Source organism: Oncorhynchus clarkii, chromosome 22 (assembly GCF_045791955.1).
Source record: "Oncorhynchus clarkii lewisi isolate Uvic-CL-2024 chromosome 22, UVic_Ocla_1.0, whole genome shotgun sequence".
Lineage (NCBI taxonomy): Eukaryota > Metazoa > Chordata > Actinopteri > Salmoniformes > Salmonidae > Oncorhynchus > Oncorhynchus clarkii.
In genome coordinates, this window is record NC_092168.1 from 47,493,640 (window position 1) to 47,514,049 (window position 20,410).

The window sequence follows — 20,410 nt, forward strand, 5'->3', positions numbered from 1 at the left end:
TCACTCTCTCTGTCTCTCTGCCTTTCTTCTCTCTATCTGTCTCTCTGTCTCTCTCTATCTCTGCCTTTCTTCTCTCTCAATTCTATTCAATTCAAGGGCTTTATTGGCATGGGAAACATGTGTTAACATTGCCAAAGCAAGTGAGGTAGGTCTCTCTCTGCCTCTCTCTCTCTCTGCCTTTCTTCTCCCTCTCTGTCTCTCTGTCTCTCTCTATCTCTGCCTTTCTTCTCTCTCTCTGCCTCTCTCTCTCTCTGCCTTTCTTCTCTCTCTCTGTCTCTCTCTCTCTGTCTCTCTCTCTCTGATTTCTTCTCTCTCTCTGTCTCTCTCTCTCTCTGCCTTTCTTCTCTCTCTCTGTCTCTCTCTCTCTGTCTGTCTGTCTCTCTCTCAATTCAATTCAATTCAATTCAAGGGGCTTTATTGGCATGGGAAATATGTGTTAACATTGCCAAAGCAAGTGAGGTAGATAATATACAAAAGTGAAATAAACAATAAAAATTAACAGTAAACATTACACATACAGAAGTTTCAAAACAATAAAGACATTACAAATGTCATATTATATATATATATATATATATATATACAGTGTTGTAACAATGTACAAATAGTTAAAGTACACAAGGGAAAATAAATAAGCATAAATATGGGTTGTATTTACAATGGTGTTTGTTCTTCACTGGTTGCCCTTTTCTTGTGGCAACAGGTCACAAATCTTGCTGCTGTGATGGCACACTGTGGAATTTCACCCAGTAGATATGGGTGTTTATCAAAATTGGATTTGTTTTCGAATTCTTTGTGGATCTGTGTAATCTGAGGTAAATATGTATCTCTGATATGATCATACGTTGGACAGGAGGTTAGGAAGTGCAGCTCAGTTTCCACCTCATTTTGTGGGCAGTGAGCAAATAGCCTGTCTTCTCTTGAGAGCCAGGTCTGTCTACGGCAGCCTTTCTCAATAGCAAGGCTATGCTCACTAAGTCTGAACATTGTCAAAGCTTTCCTTAAGTTTGGGTCAGTCACAGTGGACAGGTATTCTGCCACTGTGTACTCTCTGTTTAGGGTCAAATAGCATTCTAGTTTGCTCAGTTTGCTTTTTGTTAATTCTTTCCAATGTGTCAAGTAATTATCTTTTTGTTTTCTCATGATTTGGTTGGGTCTCTCTCTCTCTGTCTCATCTGTCTCTCCCTCTCTCTTTCTCCCTCTCTCTCTCTTTCTCTCTCTTTCTCTCTCTCTCTTACACCATTGTAAATGCAACCCATATTTATCCCATACTTATTTCACACAATAATTTGCAAATAAATTCATTAAAAATCCTACAATGTGATTTTCTGGATTTTTTTTCTCGTTTTGTCTGTCATAGTTGAAGTGTACCTATGATGAAAACTACAGGCCTCTCTCATCTTTTTAAGCGGGAGAACTTCCACAATTGGTGGCTGACTAAATACTATTTTGCCCCACTGTATACAGTATAAATACACATCTCTCTCTCTCTCTCTCTCTCTCTCTCTCTCTCTCTCTCTCTCTCTCTCTCTCTCTCTCTCTCTCTCTCTCTCTCTCCCTCCCTCTCTCCCTCCCTCCCTCCCTCTCTCTCTCTCTCTCCCTCTCTCTCTCTCTCTCTCTCTCTCCCTCCCTCCCTCCCTCCCTCCCTCCCTCTCTCCCTCTCTCTCTCTCTCTCTCTCTCTCTCTCTCTCTCTCTCTAAAGGGAATGGGGTCCTAAACTAGAGCACTGTAAAGGGAATAGGGTCCTTTTTGGGGACTCACACAGTGTCTATGTACCTCTGTCTGCATCTTGATTATGAACAAAAACACACTAATGAAATCAGAACCAAGCAGCAAATTAAATATTCCAATGCATTTTAGGGTTCAAACCTCTTGTTGGTTTGTTGCCATCGAATTACACTGGAGAAGGTTTTTAAAATGGTTTCTTCATCTCAGCACTGAAGCTTGTTGTTTAAATGGTTTCTTCATCTCAGCAGTGAAGCTTGTTGTTAAAATGGTTTCTTCATCTCAGCACTGAAGCTTGTTGTTTAAATGGTTTCTTCATCTCAGCAGTGAAGCTTGTTGGGGTGGTCACAAAGAGAAGCATGTGATAGCCCGGGTCTGTGTCCCAAATGGCACACTATTCCCCATGTAGTGCACTACTTTTGGCAAGAGCCCCATGCAGTCAGGTCAAAAAGAGTGTGCACTACATAGTGAATAGGGTGCCATCTTGGATTTGGGGGTTAAGTGCTCCATATTGACTGTGATGGGTTAGTATGTGAGAGCGGTGGGGCAGGACAGCTAGTCTGGGGTGTCGGAACGAGGCTGGCTGAGAGGAGCTGACAACTCATCTGAAGAATCGCCTCGAGGGAAATTGCAGAAGTGCCACTACTGGTCTGTGTGATAAATCAAGGGCCTTAAACCAAGGCGTCTGACATCCGCCCTGTCAGGCAGCCGTTGTCAGGGGCGATTTAAACAGATTAAAGAACCTGATTACAGTGCAGAGAGCTACAAACTTTAAATAGGAGAAAGACACAGAGACACAGAGGCACAGAGACACAGAGGCACAGAGGCACAGAGGCACAGAGACACAGAGGCACAGAGGCACAGAGACACAGAGGCACAGAGGCACAGAGACACAGAGGCACAGAGGCACAGAGACACAGGGACACAGGGACACAGAGACACAGAGACAACACAACTGGCTGAATCCCTCTGTCTGTAGTCCTACATGACTTTCTCCTGATCACTTTACACAGGCAGACCAATGTCTCCGGCATGGAGATCAACTGAGGGGGGCTTAAGTGCCTTGCCCAAGGGCACAACAGCAGGAGATGGTACATGAGATCATAGACCAGCAGCCTTCTAGCTGCCAGTTCAGTTCCATTCCTTATTTTTGTGTTTCCAAGTCCGGGGCTTGAACCAGCAACCTTCTGGCCGCGGGTCCGCCTCTCTAAACAATAAGCTACCGCTGCCCTGGAGGTGCAAAGCTGTTGTTTTCCCCAACTGTAACTAGTACTTTGGTTTCAGTGCATCATCATACCACATTTATGGTGGCAATAATGTGAGTTGTCATTCACTGCCACCACATGTTATATCATGTTCATGGCAGACTTACAGCATGTAGGCATTATAGCAGTCCATTAAATATAGTGTCACTGGTGTATCTAACTGTATAGCATTTATCTAACTTTATACAACAGGTGGGTCTAATCCTGAATGCTGATTGGTTAAAACTGCATTCCAACCGGTGTCTATTCCACAAGTTACCACTGGCTAAATCTATGACGTTGAAATGTCTATTTATTCTGTTCCATCTCACTGTGCAATCCACTGTCTCGTCAGCCCAGCCAGGCAATTTATGAACTGGATCTCCACTACCAAAAGCATCTAGACATTATCTCACATTTATTTTTCAACATTTTTCAACATCAGAGATTTGTATAAACCTGGTTGTCTGTCTCTCCGACCTCTTCAATATTGTTTCAATATCAAATTGCGATCTCCACCGTCCTATATGAAGTGAATGGATCCGAACGAGACAGACAGCAAATAGAGCTGGTTGTTACAACAACATACACAACGTGTTTTCAGTTGTCTGGCTAAATTGATTGTTGCGAAAACTAAAATGGACGAACGGAACATTTATTTTGATATTTTCGGCGACATGACTATGGATAAATGGGGGAAAAGAAATGGCCATAATACCCAGGCATGTAGATTTGGAGGATACTGCATTGAATGTCCGAGAGAAAAGCCACAACAACAAAAAACACAGGTAAGAATACAAACTGGGCTGTCGCGTTGCTTCGAAAGCTGGCTAGCAGAGCAGAATTAAGTTGTTGACTTCAAAAACAGTCACTAAGGAAGTGTTTAACAACCTTCTCCGACAGTTTTATGGAAATGTATGAAATGGGAAGGGGCAGCAGTACAGTGTAATTAGATACCTGGCACTCTGTAATGGGCTCAACTGGTTTCTAAATGACCCACCCATTGGTTGCAGCTGGTGCATTATGAAGGACACTGAATTTACCACCTCGAATCATGTGTTTCTGGGCAACATCAAACAGCTAAGAATACAAGGAAAAGATATCACAAACAGACACCCTCCCATCACCGATAAGGACATGGCCCATCCATAGATACAGAACATAAAGACTGAACTACTGGGTCGCGTCCATAGATACAGAACATAAAGACTGAACGACTGGGTCGCGTTCCATAGATACAGAACATAAAGACTGAACGACTGGGTTCAGGAAAAGGAAAATATATCACAAACTGCCACCCTCCCATCACCGATAAGGACATGGCCCATCTCCAAAACTCCCAGGCTCTGAATCCCGGGACACCAAGGGGTCTGGTCCAGAAAGTGTGGTTCAACCTCCAGTTACATCTGGGTTGAAGAGGAAAAGAGGGGAACAGACAATTAAAGTCCAACTCATTCCTCGTAAAAACAGACGAGAACGGTCTAAGGTATGTTTTCTATAGCCTGCTTGTGTTATTTCTAAGTTGCACTCGTAATTAGGCTACTGGAAAGCAATATTATAACAAAGCATTATCTCTCTCTCAGATACGCCACTCCCGCATGTAACGAGGCCACAAAGAATAATCTGGACCCAAGGGAGACAGCCGTTCCAATATATCCAACAAACACAGACTTCTCTTCTCTTCTCTGGCACTATCACTTGAGTTTGTGTGGTGGATAACAAAAGGAATGTATAATTGTTTGATTTATTTAAATCAGCTCAAATGCATGTCATGGATTGTCTTTCTTTTGTCTGAACAAGAGAGCACGTGTTTTCTGCCAGGCAAAGTCGTGCATCATAAGCTCATTGTTATGGATGTACCACAATAAATCTTAACTAGAAAATAGCTTAAACAAATGCAGCTACTTTATTCTGGCTGCACTGTTTGACGTGACTGTAAAACAAGACATAGTCGGCTAGATAGCAAGCAAGGGATAAGAACATTGCCCGTCAGTAAGGCAACGGAACGCTTAGAATGAACGACTGGGTCAAAGAAACAGAACAAAAAGCAACCCTAGATTTGTGTGGGGACTAAATCTTTACAGGAAAGTAACATGTCACCAGGGCCTGTATAGTAAAGTAACATGTCTCCAGGGCCTGTATAGTAAAGTAACATGTCACCAGGGCCATTATAGTAAAGTAACATGTTGTCACTAGGGCCTGTATAGTAAAGTAGCATGTCACAAGGGCCTGTATAGTAAAGTAACATGTCACCAGGGCCTTTCTAGTACAGTAACATGTTGTCACCAGGGCCTGTATAGTAAAGTAACATGTCACCAGGGCCTGTATAGTAAAGTAACATGTAACCATGGCCTGTATAGTAAAGTAGCATGTCACCAGGGCCATTATAGTAAAGTAACATGTTGTCACCAGGGCCTGTATAGTAAAGTAGCATGTCACAAGGGCCTGTATAGTAAAGTAACATGTCACCAGGGCCTGTATAGTAAAGTAACATGTCGCCAGAGCCTGTATAGTAAAGTAGCATGTCACCAGGGCCTGTATAGTAAAGTAGCATGTCACCAGGGCCTGTATAGTAAAGTAACATGTCACCAGGGCCTGTATAGTAAAGTAACATGCCACCGGGGCCTGTATAGTGAGGTAACATGTTGTCACCAGGGCCTGTATAGTAAAGTAACATGTCACCAGGTTCTGTATAGTAAAGTAACATGTTACCAGGGCCTGTATAGTAAAGTAACATGTTGTCACCAGGGCCTGTATAGTAAAGTAACATGTCACCAGGGCCTATATAATAAAGTAACATGTCACCAGGGCCTGTATAGTAAAGTAACATGTCACCAGGGCCTGTATAGTAAAGTAACATGTCACCAGGGCCTGTATAGTAGGGTAACATATCACCAGGGCCTGTATAGTAAAGTAACATGTCACCAGATCCTGTATAGTAAAGTAGCATGTTGTCACCAGGGCCTGTATAGTAAAGTAGAATGTCATCAGGGCCTGTATAGTAAAGTAACATGTCACCAGGGACTGTATAGTAAAGTAACATGTCACCAGGGCCTGTATAGTAACGTAACATGTCACCATGGCCTGTATAGTAAAGTAGCATGTCACCAGGGCCATTATAGTAAAGTAACATGTTGTCACCAGGGCCTGTATAGTAAAGTAGCATGTCACAAGGGCCTTTATAGTAACATAACATGTCACCATGGCCTGTATAGTAAAGTAGCATGTCACCAGGGCCATTATAGTAAAGTAACATGTTGTCACCAGGGCCTGTATAGTAAAGTAGTATGTCACAAGGGCCTTTATAGTAAAGTAACATGTCACCAGGGCCTGTATAGTAAAGTAACATGTCACCAGGGCCTGTATAGTAAAGTAGAATGTCACAAGGGCCTTTATAGTAAAGTAACATGTCACCAGGGCCTGTATAGTAAAGTAACATGTCACCAGGGCCTGTATAGTAAAGTAACAAGTCACCAGGGCCTGTATAGTAAAGTAACATGTTGTCACCAGGGCCTGTATAGTAAAGTAACATGTCACCAGGGCCTGTATAGTAAAGTAACATGTTGTCACCAGGGCCTGTATAGTAAAGTAACATGTTGTCACCAGGGTCTGTATAGTAAAGTAACATGTCACCAGGTTCTGTATAGTCGAGTAACATGTCACCAGGGCCTGTATAGTAAAGTAACATGTCTCCAGGGCCTGTATTGTAAAGTAACATGTCACCAGGGCCTGTATAGTAAAGTAACATATCACCAGGGCCTGTATAGTAAAGTAACATGTCACCAGGACCTGTATAGTAAAGTAACATGTCACCAGGGCCTGTATAGTAAAGTAACATGTCACCAGGGCCTGTATAGTAAAGTAACATGTCACCAGGGCCTGTATAGTAAAGTAACATGTCACCAGGGCCTGTATAGTAAAGTAACATGTCACCAGGACCTGTATAGTAAAGTAACATGTCACCAGGGCCTGTATAGTAAAATAACATGTCACCAGGACCTGTATAGTAAAGTAACATGTCACCAGGGCCTGTATAGTAAAGTAACATGTCACCAGGGCCTGTATAGTAAAGTAACATGTTGTCACCAGGGTCTGTATAGTAAAGTAGCATGTCACCAGGGCCTGTATAGTAAAGTAACATGTCACCAGGCCTGTATAGTAAAGTAACATGTTGTCACCAGGGCCTGTATAGTAAAGTAACATGTCACCAGGGCCTGTATAGTAAAGTAACATGTCACCAGGACCTGTATAGTAAAGTAACATGTCACCAGGGCCTGTATAGTAAAGTAACATGTAACCATGGCCTGTATAGTAAAGTAGCATGTCACCAGGGCCATTATAGTAAAGTAACATGTTGTCACCAGGGCCTGTATAGTAAAGTAGCATGTCACAAGGGCCTGTATAGTAAAGTAACATGTCACCGGGGCCTGTATAGTAAAGTAACATGTCACCAGGGCCTGTATAGTAAAGTAGCGTGTCACCATGGCCTGTATAGTAAAGTAACATGTTGTCACCAGGGTCTGTATAGTAAAGTAGCATGTCACCAGGGCCTGTATACTAAAGTAACATGTCACCAGGCCTGTATAGTAAAGTAACATGTTGTCACCAGGGCCTGTATAGTAAAGTAACATGTCACCAGGGCCTGTATAGTAAAGTAACATGTCACCAGGACCTGTATAGTAAAGTAACATGTCACCAGGGCCTGTATAGTAAAGTAACATGTAACCATGGCCTGTATAGTAAAGTAGCATGTCACCAGGGCCATTATAGTAAAGTAACATGTTGTCACCAGGGCCTGTATAGTAAAGTAGCATGTCACAAGGGCCTGTATAGTAAAGTAACATGTCACCAGGGCCTGTATAGTAAAGTAACATGTCGCCAGGGCCTGTATAGTAAAGTAGCATGTCACCAGGGCCTGTATAGTAAAGTAGCATGTCACCAGGGCCTGTATAGTAAAGTAACATGTCACCAGGGCCTGTATAGTAAAGTAACATGCCACCGGGGACTGTATAGTAAGGTAACATGTTGTCACCAGGGCCTGTATAGTAAAGTAACATGTCACCAGGTTCTGTATAGTAAAGTAACATGTTACCAGGGCCTGTATAGTAAAGTAACATGTTGTCACCAGAGCCTGTATAGTAAAGTAACATGTCACCAGGGCCTATATAATAAAGTAACATGTCACCAGGGCCTGTATAGTAAAGTAACATGTCACCAGGGCCTGTATAGTAAAGTAACATGTCACCAGTGCCTGTATAGTAAAGTAACATGTCACCAGGGCCTGTATAGTAAAGTAACATGTTGTCACCAGGGCCTGTATAGTAGGGTAACATATCACCAGGGCCTGTATAGTAAAGTAACATGTCACCAGATCCTGTATAGTAAAGTAGCATGTTGTCACCAGGGCCTGTATAGTAAAGTAGAATGTCATCAGGGCCTGTATAGTAAAGTAACATGTCACCAGGGACTGTATAGTAAAGTAACATGTCACCAGGGCCTGTATAGTAACGTAACATGTCACCATGGCCTGTATAGTAAAGTAGCATGTCACCAGGGCCATTATAGTAAAGTAACATGTTGTCACCAGGGCCTGTATAGTAAAGTAGCATGTCACAAGGGCCTTTATAGTAACATAACATGTCACCATGGCCTGTATAGTAAAGTAGCATGTCACCAGGGCCATTATAGTAAAGTAACATGTTGTCACCAGGGCCTGTATAGTAAAGTAGTATGTCACAAGGGCCTTTATAGTAAAGTAACATGTCACCAGGGCCTGTATAGTAAAGTAACATGTCACCAGGGCCTGTATAGTAAAGTAGAATGTCACAAGGGCCTTTATAGTAAAGTAACATGTCACCAGGGCCTGTATAGTAAAGTAACATGTCACCAGGGCCTGTATAGTAAAGTAACAAGTCACCAGGGCCTGTATAGTAAAGTAACATGTTGTCACCAGGGCCTGTATAGTAAAGTAACATGTCACCAGGGCCTGTATAGTAAAGTAACATGTTGTCACCAGGGCCTGTATAGTAAAGTAACATGTTGTCACCAGGGTCTGTATAGTAAAGTAACATGTCACCAGGTTCTGTATAGTCGAGTAACATGTCACCAGGGCCTGTATAGTAAAGTAACATGTCTCCAGGGCCTGTATTGTAAAGTAACATGTCACCAGGGCCTTTATAGTAAAGTAACATATCACCAGGGCCTGTATAGTAAAGTAACATGTCACCAGGACCTGTATAGTAAAGTAACATGTCACCAGGGCCTGTATAGTAAAGTAACATGTCACCAGGGCCTGTATAGTAAAGTAACATGTCACCAGGGCCTGTATAGTAAAGTAACATGTCACCAGGGCCTGTATAGTAAAGTAACATGTCACCAGGACCTGTATAGTAAAGTAACATGTCACCAGGGCCTGTATAGTAAAATAACATGTCACCAGGACCTGTATAGTAAAGTAACATGTCACCAGGGCCTGTATAGTAAAGTAACATGTCACCAGGGCCTGTATAGTAAAGTAACATGTCACCAGGGCCTGTATAGTAAAGTAGCGTGTCACCATGGCCTGTATAGTAAAGTAACATGTTGTCACCAGGGTCTGTATAGTAAAGTAGCATGTCACCAGGGCCTGTATAGTAAAGTAACATGTCACCAGGCCTGTATAGTAAAGTAACATGTCACCAGATCCTGTATAGTAAAGTAGCATGTTGTCACCAGGGCCTGTATAGTAAAGTAGAATGTCATCAGGGCCTGTATAGTAAAGTAACATGTCACCAGGGCCTGTATAGTAAAGTAGCGTGTCACCATGGCCTGTATAGTAAAGTAACATGTTGTCACCAGGGTCTGTATAGTAAAGTAGCATGTCACCAGGGCCTGTATAGTAAAGTAACATGTCACCAGGCCTGTATAGTAAAGTAACATGTTGTCACCAGGGCCTGTATAGTAAAGTAACATGTCACCAGGGCCTGTATAGTAAAGTAACATGTCACCAGGACCTGTATAGTAAAGTAACATGTCACCAGGGCCTGTATAGTAAAGTAACATGTCACCAGGACCTGTATAGTAAAGTAACATGTCACCAGGGCCTGTATAGTAAAGTAACATGTCACCAGGGCCTGTATAGTAAAGTAACATGTCACCAGGGCCTGTATAGTAAAGTAGCATGTCACCATGGCCTGTATAGTAAAGTAACATGTTGTCACCAGGGTCTGTATAGTAAAGTAGCATGTCACCAGGGCCTGTATAGTAAAGTAACATGTCACCTGATCCTGTATAGTAAAGAAGCATGTTGTCACCAGGGCCTGTATAGTAAAGTAACATGTTGTCACCAGGGCCTGTATAGTAAAGTAACATGTCACCAGGGCCTGTATAGTAAAGTAACATGTCACCAGAGCCTGTATAGCAAAGTAACATGTTGTCACCAGGGCCTGTATAGTAAAGTAACATGCTGTCACCAGGGCCTTTATAGTAAAGTAACATGTCACCAGGGCCTGTATAGTAAAGTAACATGTCACCAGGGCCTGTTTAGTAAAGTAACATGTTGTCACCAGGGCCTGTATAGTAAAGTAACATGTCAGAAGGGCCTATATAGTAAAGTGGCATGTCAAAAGGGACCGTATAGTAAAGTAACATGTCACCAGGGCCTGTATAGTAAAGTAACATGTTGTCACCAGGGCCTGTATAGTAAAGTAACATATCACCAGGGCCTGTATAGTAAAGTAACATGTCACCAGATCCTGTATAGTAAAGTAGCATGTTGTCACCAGGGCCTGTATAGTAAGGTAACATGTTGTCACCAGGGCCTGTATAGTAAAGTAACATGTCACCAGGTTCTGTATAGTAAAGTAACATGTCACCAGGGCCTGTATAGTAAAGTAACATGTTGTCACCAGGGCCTGTAGAGTATAAAGTAACATATCACCAGGGCCTGTATAGTAAAGTAGCATGTTGTCACCAGGGCCTGTATAGTAAAGTAGCATGTCACCAGGGCCTGTTTAGTAAAGTAACATGTTGTCACCAGGGCCTGTATAGTAAAGTAACATGTCACCAGGGCCTGTTTAGTAAAGTAACATGTTGTCACCAGGGCCTGTATAGTAAAGTAACATGTCACCAGGACCTGTATAGTAAAGTAACATGTCACCAGGGCCTGTATAGTAAAGTAACATGTCACCAGGGCCTGTATAGTAAAGTAACATGTCACCAGGGCCTGTATAGTAAAGTAGCATGTCACCATGGCCTGTATAGTAAAGTAACATGTTGTCACCAGGGTCTGTATAGTAAAGTAGCATGTCACCAGGGCCTGTATAGTAAAGTAACATGTCACCTGATCCTGTATAGTAAAGAAGCATGTTGTCACCAGGGCCTGTATAGTAAAGTAACATGTTGTCACCAGGGCCTGTATAGTAAAGTAACATGTCACCAGGGCCTGTATAGTAAAGTAACATGTCACCAGAGCCTGTATAGCAAAGTAACATGTTGTCACCAGGGCCTGTATAGTAAAGTAACATGCTGTCACCAGGGCCTTTATAGTAAAGTAACATGTCACCAGGGCCTGTATAGTAAAGTAACATGTCACCAGGGCCTGTTTAGTAAAGTAACATGTTGTCACCAGGGCCTGTATAGTAAAGTAACATGTCAGAAGGGCCTATATAGTAAAGTGGCATGTCAAAAGGGACCGTATAGTAAAGTAACATGTCACCAGGGCCTGTATAGTAAAGTAACATGTTGTCACCAGGGCCTGTATAGTAAAGTAACATATCACCAGGGCCTGTATAGTAAAGTAACATGTCACCAGATCCTGTATAGTAAAGTAGCATGTTGTCACCAGGGCCTGTATAGTAAGGTAACATGTTGTCACCAGGGCCTGTATAGTAAAGTAACATGTCACCAGGTTCTGTATAGTAAAGTAACATGTCACCAGGGCCTGTATAGTAAAGTAACATGTTGTCACCAGGGCCTGTAGAGTATAAAGTAACATATCACCAGGGCCTGTATAGTAAAGTAGCATGTTGTCACCAGGGCCTGTATAGTAAAGTAGCATGTCACCAGGGCCTGTTTAGTAAAGTAACATGTTGTCACCAGGGCCTGTATAGTAAAGTAACATGTCACCAGGGCCTGTTTAGTAAAGTAACATGTTGTCACCAGGGCCTGTATAGTAAAGTAACATGTCACCAGGGCCTATATAGTAAAGTAGCATGTCACCAGGGACCGTATAGTAAAGTAACATGTCACCAGGGCCTGTATAGTAAAGTAACATGTTGTCACCAGGGCCTGTAGAGTATAAAGTAACATATCACCAGGGCCTGTATAGTAAAGTAGCATGTTGTCACCAGGGCCTGTATAGTAAAGTAGCATGTCACCAGGGCCTGTTTAGTAAAGTAACATGTTGTCACCAGGGCCTGTATAGTAAAGTAACATGTCACCAGGGCCTGTTTAGTAAAGTAACATGTTGTCACCAGGGCCTGTATAGTAAAGTAACATGTCACCAGGGCCTATATAGTAAAGTAGCATGTCACCAGGGACCGTATAGTAAAGTAACATGTCACCAGGGCCTGTATAGTAAAGTAACATGTTGTCACCAGGGCCTGTATAGTAAAGTAACATATCACCAGGGCCTGTATATTAAAGTAACATGTCACCAGATCCTGTATAGTAAAGTAGCATGTTGTCACCAGGGCCTGTATAGTAAAGTAGAATGTCATAAGGGCCTGTATAGTAAAGTAACATGTCACCAGGGACTGTATAGTAAAGTAACATGTCACCAGGGCCTGTATAGTAACGTAACATGTCACCATGGCCTGTATAGTAAAGTAGCATGTCACCAGGGCCATTATAGTAAAGTAACATGTTGTCACCAGGGCCTGTATAGTAAAGTAGCATGTCACAAGGGCCTTTATAGTAACGTAACATGTCACCATGGCCTGTATAGTAAAGTAGCATGTCACCAGGGCCATTATAGTAAAGTAACATGTTGTCACCAGGGCCTGTATAGTAAAGTAGCATGTCACAAGGGCCTTTATAGTAAAGTAACATGTCACCAGGGCCTGTATAGTAAAGTAACATGTCACCAGGGCCTGTATAGTAAAGTAGCATGTCACAAGGGCCTTTATAGTAAAGTAACATGTCACCAGGGCCTGTATAGTAAAGTAACATGTCACCAGGGCCTGTATAGTAAAGTAACAAGTCACCAGGGCCTGTATAGTAAAGTAACATGTTGTCACCAGGGCCTGTATAGTAAAGTAACATGTCACCAGGCCTGTATAGTAAAGTAACATGTTGTCACCAGGGCCTGTAGAGTATAAAGTAACATATCACCAGGGCCTGTATAGTAAAGTAGCATGTTGTCACCAGGGCCTGTATAGTAAAGTAGCATGTCACCAGGGCCTGTTTAGTAAAGTAACATGTTGTCACCAGGGCCTGTATAGTAAAGTAACATGTCACCAGGGCCTGTTTAGTAAAGTAACATGTTGTCACCAGGGCCTGTATAGTAAAGTAACATGTCACCAGGGCCTATATAGTAAAGTAGCATGTCACCAGGGACCGTATAGTAAAGTAACATGTCACCAGGGCCTGTATAGTAAAGTAACATGTTGTCACCAGGGCCTGTATAGTAAAGTAACATATCACCAGGGCCTGTATATTAAAGTAACATGTCACCAGATCCTGTATAGTAAAGTAGCATGTTGTCACCAGGGCCTGTATAGTAAAGTAGAATGTCATAAGGGCCTGTATAGTAAAGTAACATGTCACCAGGGACTGTATAGTAAAGTAACATGTCACCAGGGCCTGTATAGTAACGTAACATGTCACCATGGCCTGTATAGTAAAGTAGCATGTCACCAGGGCCATTATAGTAAAGTAACATGTTGTCACCAGGGCCTGTATAGTAAAGTAGCATGTCACAAGGGCCTTTATAGTAACGTAACATGTCACCATGGCCTGTATAGTAAAGTAGCATGTCACCAGGGCCATTATAGTAAAGTAACATGTTGTCACCAGGGCCTGTATAGTAAAGTAGCATGTCACAAGGGCCTTTATAGTAAAGTAACATGTCACCAGGGCCTGTATAGTAAAGTAACATGTCACCAGGGCCTGTATAGTAAAGTAGCATGTCACAAGGGCCTTTATAGTAAAGTAACATGTCACCAGGGCCTGTATAGTAAAGTAACATGTCACCAGGGCCTGTATAGTAAAGTAACAAGTCACCAGGGCCTGTATAGTAAAGTAACATGTTGTCACCAGGGCCTGTATAGTAAAGTAACATGTCACCAGGCCTGTATAGTAAAGTAACATGTCACCAGATCCTGTATAGTAAAGTAGCATGTTGTCACCAGGGCCTGTATAGTAAAGTAGAATGTCATCAGGGCCTGTATAGTAAAGTAACATGTCACCAGGGCCTGTATAGTAAAGTAGCGTGTCACCATGGCCTGTATAGTAAAGTAACATGTTGTCACCAGGGTCTGTATAGTAAAGTAGCATGTCACCAGGGCCTGTATAGTAAAGTAACATGTCACCAGGCCTGTATAGTAAAGTAACATGTTGTCACCAGGGCCTGTATAGTAAAGTAACATGTCACCAGGGCCTGTATAGTAAAGTAACATGTCACCAGGACCTGTATAGTAAAGTAACATGTCACCAGGGCCTGTATAGTAAAGTAACATGTCACCAGGACCTGTATAGTAAAGTAACATGTCACCAGGGCCTGTATAGTAAAGTAACATGTCACCAGGGCCTGTATAGTAAAGTAACATGTCACCAGGGCCTGTATAGTAAAGTAGCATGTCACCATGGCCTGTATAGTAAAGTAACATGTTGTCACCAGGGTCTGTATAGTAAAGTAGCATGTCACCAGGGCCTGTATAGTAAAGTAACATGTCACCTGATCCTGTATAGTAAAGAAGCATGTTGTCACCAGGGCCTGTATAGTAAAGTAACATGTTGTCACCAGGGCCTGTATAGTAAAGTAACATGTCACCAGGGCCTGTATAGTAAAGTAACATGTCACCAGAGCCTGTATAGCAAAGTAACATGTTGTCACCAGGGCCTGTATAGTAAAGTAACATGCTGTCACCAGGGCCTTTATAGTAAAGTAACATGTCACCAGGGCCTGTATAGTAAAGTAACATGTCACCAGGGCCTGTTTAGTAAAGTAACATGTTGTCACCAGGGCCTGTATAGTAAAGTAACATGTCAGAAGGGCCTATATAGTAAAGTGGCATGTCAAAAGGGACCGTATAGTAAAGTAACATGTCACCAGGGCCTGTATAGTAAAGTAACATGTTGTCACCAGGGCCTGTATAGTAAAGTAACATATCACCAGGGCCTGTATAGTAAAGTAACATGTCACCAGATCCTGTATAGTAAAGTAGCATGTTGTCACCAGGGCCTGTATAGTAAGGTAACATGTTGTCACCAGGGCCTGTATAGTAAAGTAACATGTCACCAGGTTCTGTATAGTAAAGTAACATGTCACCAGGGCCTGTATAGTAAAGTAACATGTTGTCACCAGGGCCTGTAGAGTATAAAGTAACATATCACCAGGGCCTGTATAGTAAAGTAGCATGTTGTCACCAGGGCCTGTATAGTAAAGTAGCATGTCACCAGGGCCTGTTTAGTAAAGTAACATGTTGTCACCAGGGCCTGTATAGTAAAGTAACATGTCACCAGGGCCTGTTTAGTAAAGTAACATGTTGTCACCAGGGCCTGTATAGTAAAGTAACATGTCACCAGGACCTGTATAGTAAAGTAACATGTCACCAGGGCCTGTATAGTAAAGTAACATGTCACCAGGGCCTGTATAGTAAAGTAACATGTCACCAGGGCCTGTATAGTAAAGTAGCATGTCACCATGGCCTGTATAGTAAAGTAACATGTTGTCACCAGGGTCTGTATAGTAAAGTAGCATGTCACCAGGGCCTGTATAGTAAAGTAACATGTCACCTGATCCTGTATAGTAAAGAAGCATGTTGTCACCAGGGCCTGTATAGTAAAGTAACATGTTGTCACCAGGGCCTGTATAGTAAAGTAACATGTCACCAGGGCCTGTATAGTAAAGTAACATGTCACCAGAGCCTGTATAGCAAAGTAACATGTTGTCACCAGGGCCTGTATAGTAAAGTAACATGCTGTCACCAGGGCCTTTATAGTAAAGTAACATGTCACCAGGGCCTGTATAGTAAAGTAACATGTCACCAGGGCCTGTTTAGTAAAGTAACATGTTGTCACCAGGGCCTGTATAGTAAAGTAACATGTCAGAAGGGCCTATATAGTAAAGTGGCATGTCAAAAGGGACCGTATAGTAAAGTAACATGTCACCAGGGCCTGTATAGTAAAGTAACATGTTGTCACCAGGGCCTGTATAGTAAAGTAACATATCACCAGGGCCTGTATAGTAAAGTAACATGTCACCAGATCCTGTATAGTAAAGTAGCATGTTGTCACCAGGGCCTGTATAGTAAGGTAACATGTTGTCACCAGGGCCTGTATAGTAAAGTAACATGTCACCAGGTTCTGTATAGTAAAGTAACATGTCACCAGGGCCTGTATAGTAAAGTAACATGTTGTCACCAGGGCCTGTAGAGTATAAAGTAACATATCACCAGGGCCTGTATAGTAAAGTAGCATGTTGTCACCAGGGCCTGTATAGTAAAGTAGCATGTCACCAGGGCCTGTTTAGTAAAGTAACATGTTGTCACCAGGGCCTGTATAGTAAAGTAACATGTCACCAGGGCCTGTTTAGTAAAGTAACATGTTGTCACCAGGGCCTGTATAGTAAAGTAACATGTCACCAGGGCCTATATAGTAAAGTAGCATGTCACCAGGGACCGTATAGTAAAGTAACATGTCACCAGGGCCTGTATAGTAAAGTAACATGTTGTCACCAGGGCCTGTAGAGTATAAAGTAACATATCACCAGGGCCTGTATAGTAAAGTAGCATGTTGTCACCAGGGCCTGTATAGTAAAGTAGCATGTCACCAGGGCCTGTTTAGTAAAGTAACATGTTGTCACCAGGGCCTGTATAGTAAAGTAACATGTCACCAGGGCCTGTTTAGTAAAGTAACATGTTGTCACCAGGGCCTGTATAGTAAAGTAACATGTCACCAGGGCCTATATAGTAAAGTAGCATGTCACCAGGGACCGTATGGTAAAGTAACATGTCACCAGGGCCTGTATAGTAAAGTAACATGTTGTCACCAGGGCCTGTATAGTAAAGTAACATATCACCAGGGCCTGTATAGTAAAGTAACATGTCACCAGATCCTGTATAGTAAAGTAGCATGTTGTCACCAGGGCCTGTATAGTAAAGTAGAATGTCATAAGGGCCTGTATAGTAAAGTAACATGTCACCAGGGACTGTATAGTAAAGTAACATGTCACCAGGGCCTGTATAGTAACGTAACATGTCACCATGGCCTGTATAGTAAAGTAGCATGTCACCAGGGCCATTATAGTAAAGTAACATGTTGTCACCAGGGCCTGTATAGTAAAGTAGCATGTCACAAGGGCCTTTATAGTAACGTAACATGTCACCATGGCCTGTATAGTAAAGTAGCATGTCACCAGGGCCATTATAGTAAAGTAACATGTTGTCACCAGGGCCTGTATAGTAAAGTAGCATGTCACAAGGGCCTTTATAGTAAAGTAACATGTCACCAGGGCCTGTATAGTAAAGTAACATGTCACCAGGGCCTGTATAGTAAAGTAGCATGTCACAAGGGCCTTTATAGTAAAGTAACATGTCACCAGGGCCTGTATAGTAAAGTAACATGTCACCAGGGCCTGTATAGTAAAGTAACAAGTCACCAGGGCCTGTATAGTAAAGTAACATGTTGTCACCAGGGCCTGTATAGTAAAGTAACATGTCACCAGGGCCTGTATAGTAAAGTAACATGTTGTCACCAGGGCCTGTATAGTAAAGTAACATGTTGTCACCAGGGTCTGTATAGTAAAGTAACATGTCACCAGGTTCTGTATAGTCGAGTAACATGTCACCAGGGCCTGTATAGTAAAGTAACATGTCTCCAGGGCCTGTATAGTAAAGTAACATGTCACAAGGGCCTGTATAGTAAAGTAACATATCACCAGGGCCTGTATAGTAAAGTAACATATCACCAGGGCCTGTATAGTAAAGTAACATGTCACCAGGCCTGTATAGTAAAGTAACATGTTGTCACCAGGGCCTGTATAGTAAAGTAACATGTCACCAAGGCCTGTATAGTAAAGTAACATGTCACCAGGACCTGTATTGTAAAGTAACATGTCACCAGGGCCTGTATAGTAAAGTAAAATGTCACCAGGGCCTGTATAGTAAAGTAACATGTCACCAGGGCCTGTATAGTAAAGTAGCATGTCACCATGGCCTGTATAGTAAAGTAACATGTTGTCACCAGGGTCTGTATAGTAAAGTAGCATGTCACCAGGGCCTGTATAGTAAAGTAACATGTCACCTGATCCTGTATAGTAAAGTAGCATGTTGTCACCAGGGCCTGTATAGTAAAGTAACTTGTTGTCACCAGGGCCTGTATAGTAAAGTCACATGTCACCAGGGCCTGTATAGTAAAGTAACATGTCACCAGAGCCTGTATAGTAAAGTAACATGTTGTCACCAGGGCCTGTATAGTAAAGTAACATGCTGTCACCAGGGCCTTTATAGTAAAGTAACATGTCACCAGGGCCTGTATAGTAAAGTAACATGTCACCAGGGCCTGTTTAGTAAAGTAATATGTTGTCAACAGGGCCTGTATAGTAAAGTAACATGTCACCAGGGCCTATATAGTAAAGTAACATGTTGTCACCAGGGCCTGTATAGTAAAGTAACATATCACCAGGGCCTGTATAGTAAAGTAACATGTCACCAGATCCTGTATAGTAAAGTAGCATGTTGTCACCAGGGCCTGTATAGTAAAGTAGAATGTCATCAGGGCCTGTATAGTAAAGTAACATGTCACCAGGGACTGTATAGTAAAGTAACATGTCACCAGGGCCTGTATAGTAACGTAACATGTCACCATGGCCTGTATAGTAAAGTAGCATGTCACCAGGGCCATTATAGTAAAGTAACATGTTGTCACCAGGGCCTGTATAGTAAAGTAGCATGTCACAAGGGCCTTTATAGTAACGTAACATGTCACCATGGCCTGTATAGTAAAGTAGCATGTCACCAGGGCCATTATAGTAAAGTAACATGTTGTCACCAGGGCCTGTATAGTAAAGTAGCATGTTGTCACCAGGGTCTGTATAGTAAAGTAACATGTCACCAGGTTCTGTATAGTCGAGGAACATGTCACCAGGGCCTGTATAGTAAAGTAACATGTCTCCAGGGCCTGTATAGTAAAGTAACATGTCACAAGGGCCTGTATAGTAAAGTAACATATCACCAGGGCCTGTATAGTAAAGTAACATATCACCAGGGCCTGTATAGTAAAGTAACATGTCACCAGGGCCTGTATAGTAAAGTAACATATCACCAGGGCCTGTATAGTAAAGTAGCATATCACAAGGGCCTTCATAGTAAAGTAACATGTCACCAGGGCCTGTATAGTAAAGTAACATGTCACCAGGGCCTGTATAGTAAAGTAACATGTTGTCACCAGGGCCTTTATAGTAAAGTGACATGTAACCAGGGCCTGTATAGTAAAGTAACATGTCACCAGGCCTGTATAGTAAAGTAACATGTTGTCACCAGGGCCTGTATAGTAAAGTAAATGTCACCAGGGCCTGTATAGTAAAGTAACATGTCACCAGGACCTGTATAGTAAAGTAACATGTCACCAGGGCCTGTATAGTAAAGTAGCATGTCACCATGGCCTGTATAGCAAAGTAACATGTTGTCACCAGAGTCTGTATAGTAAAGTAGCATGTCACCAGGGCCTGTATAGTAAAGTAACATGTCACCTGATCCTGTATAGTAAAGTATCATGTTGTCACCAGGGCCTGTATAGTAAAGTAACATGTTGTCACCAGGGCCTGTATAGTAAAGTAACATGTTGTCACCATGGCCTGTAGAGTATAAAGTAACATATCACCAGGGCCTGTATAGTAAAGTAGCATGTCACCAGGGACCGTATAGTAAAGTAACATGTTGTCACCAGGGCCTGTATAGTAAAGTAACATGTTGTCACCATGGCCTGTAGAGTATAAAGTAACATATCACCAGGGCCTGTATAGTAAAGTAGCATGTTGTCACCAGGGCCTGTATAGTAAAGTAGCATGTCACCAGGGCCTGTTTAGTAAAGTAACATGTTGTCACCAGGGCCTGTATAGTAAAGTAACATGTCACCAGGGCCTGTTTAGTAAAGTAACATGTTGTCGCCAGGGCCTGTATAGTAAAGTAACATGTCACCAGGGCCTATATAGTAAAGTAGCATGTCACCAGGGACCATATAGTAAAGTAACATGTCACCAGGGCCTGTATAGTAAAGTAACATGTTGTCACCAGGGCCTG